This window comes from Podarcis melisellensis, assembly GCF_964234715.1.
Source record: "Podarcis melisellensis genome assembly, chromosome: 5".
NCBI classification, from domain to species: domain Eukaryota; kingdom Metazoa; phylum Chordata; class Lepidosauria; order Squamata; family Lacertidae; genus Podarcis; species Podarcis melisellensis.
In genome coordinates this window covers 73,324,111-73,333,474 of record NC_138537.1, presented here as the reverse complement: position 1 = coordinate 73,333,474, position 9,364 = coordinate 73,324,111, and positions in this window count along the sequence as shown.

Here is a 9,364-nt window from a genome sequence, read left to right as displayed (position 1 = left end):
CTATTTTTATCGAAGAAATGTTGGAGGGTATGGAGTTATGCAACACCTGAGCCAAGAAGATAAGTATACAGCCTGTAGAAGGCATCCCTGTATAGGGAAGTTTTTTTTAACGCTTAATGTCTTATTATGCTTTTATATATGTTGAAAGCTGCCCAGAGTGGCTGGGGAAAACTCAGTCAGATGGGTGGGATTTATTATTATTATTATTATTATTAATTGAAAAAATGTTGGAGGGGGTGTGAGGCCCTTTTAAAGGTTTTGTTTGCTTAATGTAATATGAAGAAGCTTACTGAACAAACATGTAGTTTTAAAAGCCCTTTTCATTAAGTTTAAACAATTTAGGGGGGGGGAGAAGAGTCAAACTCTGACCCACCCTGAGGCTGTTTCTGTACAAGCTCTCCCACTGCCGCTCATCACAGGAGCTGGCCTGTGCAGATTCCTGCTCTCGCTCTCCATGACCCACCCTGTGCCCCCACAAAAACTTTCTCTCAAATGCCTCCTCCTGGACCCACCCCACCCTCTGCCCGTGTCATGTGATAGCTTGCTCCTGCTCTACTCCTCCAATGGACCACACAAACTTCCACTCATCCTCTCTCACTCTCACTCTCCTCCCCTCCCCGGTCACTGGAGCTCCCCTCCAGATCCTCCAAATGCCCCTGTTTTCGAGGGATAGTTTTGGATTTACAGAAGCTGTCCCAGTTTCTGATTCGATCCCGGAATGTCCTGCTTTTCATCGGAGAAATGTTGGAGGATCCAGAACCAGAGCAGCGCACGGAAATGCCGTTTACCTTCCCGCCAGAGCTGTACCTATTTATTAACTTGCATTTTGACTTGCTTTCGAACTGCTAGGTTGGCAGGAGCAAGGACCGAGAAATGGGAGCTCACCCCATCGTGGGGATTTGAACCACCGACCTTCTGATCGGCAAGTCCTAGGCTCTGTGGTTTAACCCACAGCGCCACCCGCGTCCCTAATAACAAACTTAGTTGGTCTCTAAGGTGCTACTGGAAGGATTTTAAAAAATTTCTTTGCATGCTGTTATTTTGCCTCTACTTCCAACCTTTTCAACCAGCAGCACTCACTCTCTTCTTTAATATTCCACCTCCTCAGCTAGGTGTGTTATCTATTACTCCAATGGTGGACTGGAGTGGGGAGGTAGAGGATATCCATACCACACTCATCAATTAGAGGTTTCCTGTGTCACTTCTGGGTTTGTAGCTACCATCTCCGAATGAGCTGCAAGTATTCTTAGACTACGTGTGGGTGACAATGATGGAAGATCAGCTGAGTTTGAGTACTACTACTACTACTACTACTAATAATAATAATAATAATTTATTATTTGTATCCCGGCCATCTGGCTGGGTTTCCCTAGCCACTCTGGGTGGCTTCCACAAAGACCAAAAATACACTAAGATGTCACAGATTACCAACTTCCCTGAACAGGGCTGCCTTAAGATGTCTTCTGAATGTCAGGTAGTTGTTTATCTCTTTGACATCTGATGGGAGGGTGTTCCACAGGGCGGGCACCACTACTGAAAAGGCCCTCTGCCTGGTTCCCTGTAGCTTTCCACTCATATTTCAGTACTATGGCTATAGTGACTTGCAAGAAACACTCTACTGTTAATTGATAAATAACATACTATGGCTAGAGTGGCCTCATTCACAAGGAATGCTAGGCCAAACTGTGGCTTAGTATGAACCAGCAAGTGTTCTGGTGCACAGTGAGACCATCATCCCAAGTTAATATCACTCCTTAATTCAGGTAATTTAGACTAGCATTGCTGCAGTTTTTTGAGGTGAAGGAAACTATGACCCGAAAACCTGGTTGTAATCCACAGCAGTCCATTATGAAATGGAGAGTTCCTCCATTAATATCCATCCAGTCAGTACCCCGGCTGCTGTTTCCCTAGAGCCACAGAGGTCAGAAAAGCTACTTGCAATATCTATTTTTCTTGATTCTTCAGCCTACTGTGAAGATGATTTTTAAAATCCAAAGGAAGACAAAATGTTTTCCAAGCTATTGGCAGTGATGATGACGCTTGGCAAGGAGCCTGAAGGCTCTACGCAGATGGACAATTCATCCAAACTCCACAATGAGAGGTTGATGTCGGAAAGCATAGCTTAATAAATTGGATTTATATAAGACACAGGGATCATTTTAGGCTATTGCATCTAAACAGAGGAGGCACTATGGATGGAAGAATGATTGACAGCCAGCTGTGTATTCCCTCCCACCCCTGGGGTAAAGCAAAGCAATTTTTGGTACAGCAAACCATATTTTTTCCATTTCAAAAGTAATAGGCTCAGATTACTCTGTGTATGGCATGGTAAATGTGTTGCCTTTGCTGATGGATTATTGCCTTTCATCTGTTAAATAATTTTGTTTTATTATTGTTTTATTGCATATTCATTGTAAAGCTGCAAGCCTGTGCACAATAACCTGGGAGTAAACACTGTTGAACAAAGTAGGCCCCACTTCTGAGTAAAAATGCATAGAATCACACCACAGCAAAGTAACTCTACTCAGAAATGTCATCTTCAGTTTAATGACACGTACTTCTAGGTCAGTACTTACAGGATTGTAGCCAAATGTTGCTTCCAAATGACCTGTTATTGAGCACTCATCCTGACCTTTTTTTGCAGGGAGATTAGACAAGGCCATCTATTGAGCAATCTATCTGATTTGTTAGTGGAGAGGATAGATGATGCTGCATCAAGCGGTTGTGTGATAAATTGCACTTACAATTTCCCCATCACTTCTTCAAAAAGCTGTTCTTCAAATAGTCCACTCTTAGGGGGAAGTGTGTTTGTTGTTCAAGACTTCCGCATCAGCTTTAATTATGCAACCTGAATAATATCTTCCTATATCCCGAAAAATGTAAGGCTATCATCATGCTGTAGTTCATGTGGCTGCCAATAGGAGGCCACACCAACTACAGTGTGATGACAGAAATGCAGGCAAGCAAGCAAACAGGGGGGGGGGGCAGGTGGCCCAAGCAAGCTGCTTAATGGGGGGGGAGGCACTTCAGAGAACAGTTTGCCAAACTGCTTTCTGACATGTATCCCCCCTCATTGAAACACGGGTGGGACTTCAGTTGAGCTGTGAGGGGAGGTGTCTGGGGTAAGCTGTGAGGAGAGGCAGCAGGTTTGGGTGAGCTGTGAGGGAATGGATGAAGGGTAAAATCAGAAGGGGATGGCCGGTGTGAAGAAAGGGAGGTTGGCAAAGGGGTTGTGGAGTTGATAGGTGGCAGCCCCTAGTATATTTTAATAATAATAATAATAATAATAATAATAATAATAAATAATTTATTTGTAGACCGCCCATCTGGCTGGGTTTCCCCAGTCACTCTGGGCGGCTTCCAACAAAGATTAAAAATACACCCAAATGATAGGTGTTTTGTACAATTTTTTAAATTGTATGATGTATTTGTGTTTATGTTTTTCAAAGTGTAAATAACTTGAAGACCTTTGGGTAACAAGCGATTAACAAGAGCAGTAAATAGAGTAATTTTAACTATTTCTACTTGGGTCAAATTAGCTAAGAGATTCAAGAGGGACCTGTGGCCCTCCCAGCCAGCACAGCAGGTGGTCAGGAAGTGGTTGTCCACAATACTGGGAGGGCCACAGGCTCCCCATCTCTTGTGTCTTCTGCTTACTTAGTATGTGGATAGTGTCATTATATAGATTAGCCACTAGATGGCAGTGGGCTTAGTTGCGCCTGGGCAGAGTCAGGAGTTTCCTGAGCGTCTTCTGTTCTTATTTAAGAGAACTAAAGTTATGGTCTAGTTCCCTGGCAGGTGCATCCCCTACATTTTTCATGACTGCAAGCCCATGAACAAGGACTTCTGTGGAAAGTGCTTCGTTGTTCCTGGTGGTGGTGATATCCCCGTTTGGTTCAAAGGCCCCCCAAGTGGTGAACACCATATTAAAGCTAAAATATACACTAAACTACAATAAAAATGACTTCCCTCAGTCTAGCACATCAAAGATGGAAAGGACTAAAACTGCTAAATTAATTTGTGAAACATTTTTTTAAAAAAAATAAAATAAAATCTCAGGTATAAATTCTCTCAGTTTGAGTTCCCAGAATTCCCTGATCATCCAAAACTCTTTCTTTGTAGCTGTTTTGTTAACTTAGTACGGTATGTCAGTAACCTTTGTCAATGTAACTGCATGCTTTTCAAATCCTTGCTTTCCACAGCTTTAGATGTTGCATGTTTAGTTATTGTATGCTTGTTCTTTTTAACCAAGCTGCACAATTACTGCTTCATTTCCCAGTCCACCAAAATATTTGACTACATCAATTTCCTTTTGATACCTATTTCTACCCTTTTTAACCTCTAGTTCTGTGAGTATTTCAAAGCCATTGGGTCTATTTCAAAGAATCCTTTTGAACTCGAGCGTAGTTATTTTCTTTGTTATCATTTCAAAGGATCCACCTTCCCCCTGAGTTTTAGGAAATATAATTTTATTACTGTCTGGACTTGCTACCTCACAGAGCTTTCCTCTCCGAAAATCATTTTCTTCACAGCATGTTTTTAGGAAGAATATATATCACAGATAACCAGGATTGCCAACTGACCAGAAAAAAACAACCCACAGTTGAGCCTGCTCTTGTGCCTTTAACTGCAGCTTGATCTACAAATATCAGAAGGTAAAGCTTTTTACAGCATAGAGGCAAAAAATTACTACCTTCAAATGAAAATGCTACTGCCACAGCATCTGACTGAAAGCGTTAGGATTCCAGGTGGAGAAATCGAAGTTGGAAACAGAACTGTTAGAACCTAAGACTAAGGTACTTTCAAGAATGTATAACTTGCTGTTGAAATGGAATACACAAGACGAAATGGTTAAGTCAGCTATGATAAAATGGGCACAGGACATTGGGCATAACATTATGTTTGAGGACTGGGAAAGGTTGTGGACCACTGGGTTGAATTTTACTGCATGTAATGCTTTGAAAGAAAATGTAATGAAAATGATATACAGATGGTACATGACCCCAGTTAAACTTGCCAAAATATACCATTCGTCAGATAACAAATGCTGGAAATGTAAGGAAAATGAAGGAACATTTTACCGCCTCTGGTGGACCTGCCCTAAGGTGAAGGCCTTCTGGGAAATGATATATAATGAGCTGAAAAAGGTATTTAAGTATACCTTCATTAAGAAACCAGAGGCCTTCCTCCTGGGCATTGTCGACCAGAAGGTGTTAAAGAAAGATAGAACATTTTTCATGCATGCGACAACAGCAGCAAGGATACTACTTGCTAAGAATTGGAAAACTCAAGATCTACCCACACTGGAAGAATGGCAGATGCAACTGATGGACTATATGCAGCTGGCGGAGATGACTGGCAGAATCCGAGACCTGGGAGAAGAAAGGATGGAAGAGGACTGGAAGAAATTTAAGACTTATTTACAAAAATATTGTGATTTAATGGAATGTTAAAAAAGATGCTTGGTTATAAACAATTGGCCATCACTAAAATAGATCAGGAAATGACGATAAGAGAGATTAAGAGAAACAAAGTTGAAGGAGAATTATTTTAATGTATTTTATTGGTACACAAGTTGGAAATAAGATGATAATTTGCTTGACAAAAATTTATTAATGATGTAAATGGGAGCGGGAGGCGTGAGGAAGTTCAAAGATGACAGGAAACTTTGTTAAAGCAAAACAATACTGTTTATTATTAATGTACTTTTTTCTTTTTTCTTTAAAAATCTTAATAAATATTTATATAAAAAAAAAAAAGAAAGCGGCAAGCCTACAGATAACACACACACCAACATTTAGCAAAGAAAGAAATGGACTCTTCTGTCAAAACATAATTTGATTTAGTTACTGAAAGTGTTTATTTCAGGGATGAGGAACCTGTGGCCTTCAAATGTTGTTGGATTCCAGCTCCTATTAGCCCCAGCCAGTATGGCCAATGGTCAGTGACAATGGGAGTTGTAATCCAATCAATAACTATTGGAAAACAATATATTCTGCACCTGCAGTTTATCTACTTGATGAAATTATTTGGTTTCATATGGAAGCTCGTTTGCCTTCAGGCCTCCTGTGAAAGAATCATGGTCTGGCAAAGATAACAGAGAATTCTCATAGTGGAACTACAATTCCAAGAGTTCCCTAGAAAGAGGAAATGCTGTTGAACCAGTTGATATGTATAGTATAGATGCCACAGTAGCCACACAATGTTGTGAGATCCAGGGCCAGTGTCAAGTTGCAACTTGCTTATTGATTCATCATAAACAATCCCAATTAAAGTGACTTGAACCCAACTACTCTGGTTTGACTGGATAGTGAGCTATTCATCTCCCCCGAGAAAATGTGAAATGGGGCTAATTCTGTGGCGATATCTACCCCACATCAAACACAGGGGAAGCTGCAATAGCTGAAGGGGGCCTGTCTGGAGCAACTGGCGAAATGTAAATATGCTTTCCAAAATCACAAGTTGACATATTAACAGTGTGACATTGAAACAGCTCTTTGATTAAATTGTGACCTGTGGAAGCCACAGCACCTTTGCTTTACCCAGCCTGCCTTTATGACCGCACAAATTCCTATACCAACACCTTGCTTTTTTCTAAGACCAAGTAGCACCTTAGCTGCAGAGGATAACTTGACAGGACTGGGAGCGTAGCTTTCTTTTATGGATGTACTGCACTGTAACACAACCACCTTATAATGTCAAAAATTGCCATAGTAACGGCTCATTTCATGTTGACTAGGGGGATAAAAATTCACACAACATACATACACAGTAACTTTCTGGCATATAGCTACAGGCTAGCCCATGGCACCTTTTACTCAGGGCAGCCTCCCCCTCTCCCTCTTCCAATATGTGTGTGGGCTTGTCAAGTGTATTGCCTCCTAATTTTGCACTTGAATGGCTGATGAAACAGAAAAAGAAGTCTTCAAGCTGCTTGGTGTATTTATTAATAAATCTTGCCTTTCTGTCCATTGAGTGCTGCTTACTAGGAGGGGCAAGGTGGTGGGCAGGCAGGTGTGGTGCAAATGCACTAACAGGAGTGCGGGATTGGGTCCACTGGTGCATTTGCTCCACGCCAACCTCCCTACCACCTTGCCCCTTCCAGTAACTTTTCTCAATTAAATATGAGATGTTTAGGATTTTCCATTGAGTTACAGCATATTTACTTGCGCCTGTGGTTCTGCCTGTCCTTTCTGAAGCTGCAGCTTGCAGCATGCATTGGGTCTTCTTTTGTACAAACTATGCTGTAAAAACACAAGCTATCTCTGAGCAGATCTGCAGAGACACAGCAGCTAATCTTACAGCCGTGTCAGAAAAAGGCAGCTTGGAAGACAATCACCCCCTTAACTGCAACCTTTCATACATGCTTCCTCCATCAAGACTATTTTTAAGTGAGGCAAAACCAAAGGCTTTATTGATTCTTGTGCTTTCCATTGAAATATTACTTTAAAGCCCTCAGCAGAGTGTTATGAAATCGTCCCAAAGGAAAGGTCATGTTGGGTGTGTGCATGCAGGAATACCAAGTGTGCATGTTCAAGGAAAAGGACAGCTTAATCCCACCTCAATCCCCCCAGTTTTCAAAGTGTTACTTTTAGCAGAAGTTGGTTATGTAAGGAGTAAAAGGTTTTAGGATACCAGCCTGTGAAATGCAAGGGCCTAGCATTACTCACATGTGGTGCTTTATGTGACTATAGAGGGCTCTGAGATGTCAGTACACTCCCATATCCTCCAACATTTCTCCAATGAAAATAGGGACATACTATCCTATTATTATTATTATTATTATTATTATTATTCCCCACCCATCTCAATAGGTTGCCCCAGCTGCACTGGGTGGCTTTTAGCATAGATAAAAATATAAATGAAACACTGAACATTTTAAAACTTCCCTATACAGGGCTGCCTTCAGATATCTTCTAAAGACAACTTCTTGGCTTGGGGGTCACATAATTCCATACCCTCCAACATCTATCTGATGAAAATAGGGACGTCCTACCAGTTGGCCTAAGGGACGCGGGTGGCACTGTGGTTTAAATCACAGAGCCTAGGGCTTGCCAATCAGAAGGTCGGTGGTTCAAATCCCTGCGACGGGGTGAGCTCCCATTGTTTGGTCCCAACTTCTGCCAACCTAGCAGTTCAAAAGCACGTCAAAGTGCAGGTAGATAAATAGGTACCGCTCCAGCGGGAAGGTAAATGGCATCTTCATGCGCTGCTCTGGTTTGCCAGAATCGGCTTAGTCATGCTGGCCACGTGACCACGAAGCTGTCTGTGAACAAACGCTGGCTCCCTCGGCTTATAGAGCGAGATGAGCGTGCAACCCCAGAGTCATCCACAACTGGATCTAATGGTCAGGGGTACCTTTGCCTTACCAGTTGGCCTAGGCCAGTTGACCCCAGGTCCCAGAGTTCATTTTTTGCATTCCAGACCATTTTATGCAGTTTCTCTTGAGTCCCCAGTATTTGATGAACATGAAATCTTTCCACATTCATTTCTGTAGAGCAAATTTACAGTCCAAATTTGTCCTGTGTTTAAACAAAAACATTGACTTAAAGGAAATTATTTTATATTTGCACTAGAATGCCCCAAGTCCAGTTCTGGCCATGTGCTACTTATTGTGTGGACCTGTCTATGAAATGGGCTAATAATGTGGTTTGTAGGGTAGCAAACAGAAGTATCTGTGCTTTATTCGCAAAAGATCTGTGGGAAAGTGTTAAAAATTATTGCCAAATCTCTTCTGCATACTAGCTCTATGGAATTCTTAATAAACAAAAAAGAGCTAAAAAGCAGACATTATACCATAGTCAAAAAATTTAAAGGCTTAAGAGCTCTGTCTTTTTTGAGCCAGAGGATAAAATATCAGAAGCAGCCACTTCATTGTGTTCATTGCATGCTAGCCCTTTAAAGTCCCCCAGGTTCCCCTTGGCTCCAAAGTATATTGAAAATGAGAATGCCCAAGCATTAACCATCTCATGACCATTGCCTTCATGACTGGGAAGAAACAGCAGCATGGTTTTCTCCTGTGCATGTAGGAATCTTAGCAGCATACCTGCATTGTATATACTTATTCCCCACAGAGTTTCAAACACCTAGTCAAAACTTATTTATTTCAGGAGGCCATTGCACCCTGAATGCTTCTCAGATGGTTCACTTTTTTAAAAAGTCTTGAGGTTTTAAATTATGGGGGTTTAATTTATGTTTTAAATTTTGCATATTGTCTACTTTATTGTTGTAAGCCACTGATACACCTTTTAATACACCTTTTCTATTTGAATGTTCAAAGTGTTTTAAACAATCATCTCAGCAAACCTTTGCAATAGTGTTGTTCTTTATTTTTCTAACTTAACATGGAAGCTGGTCTGCTCTT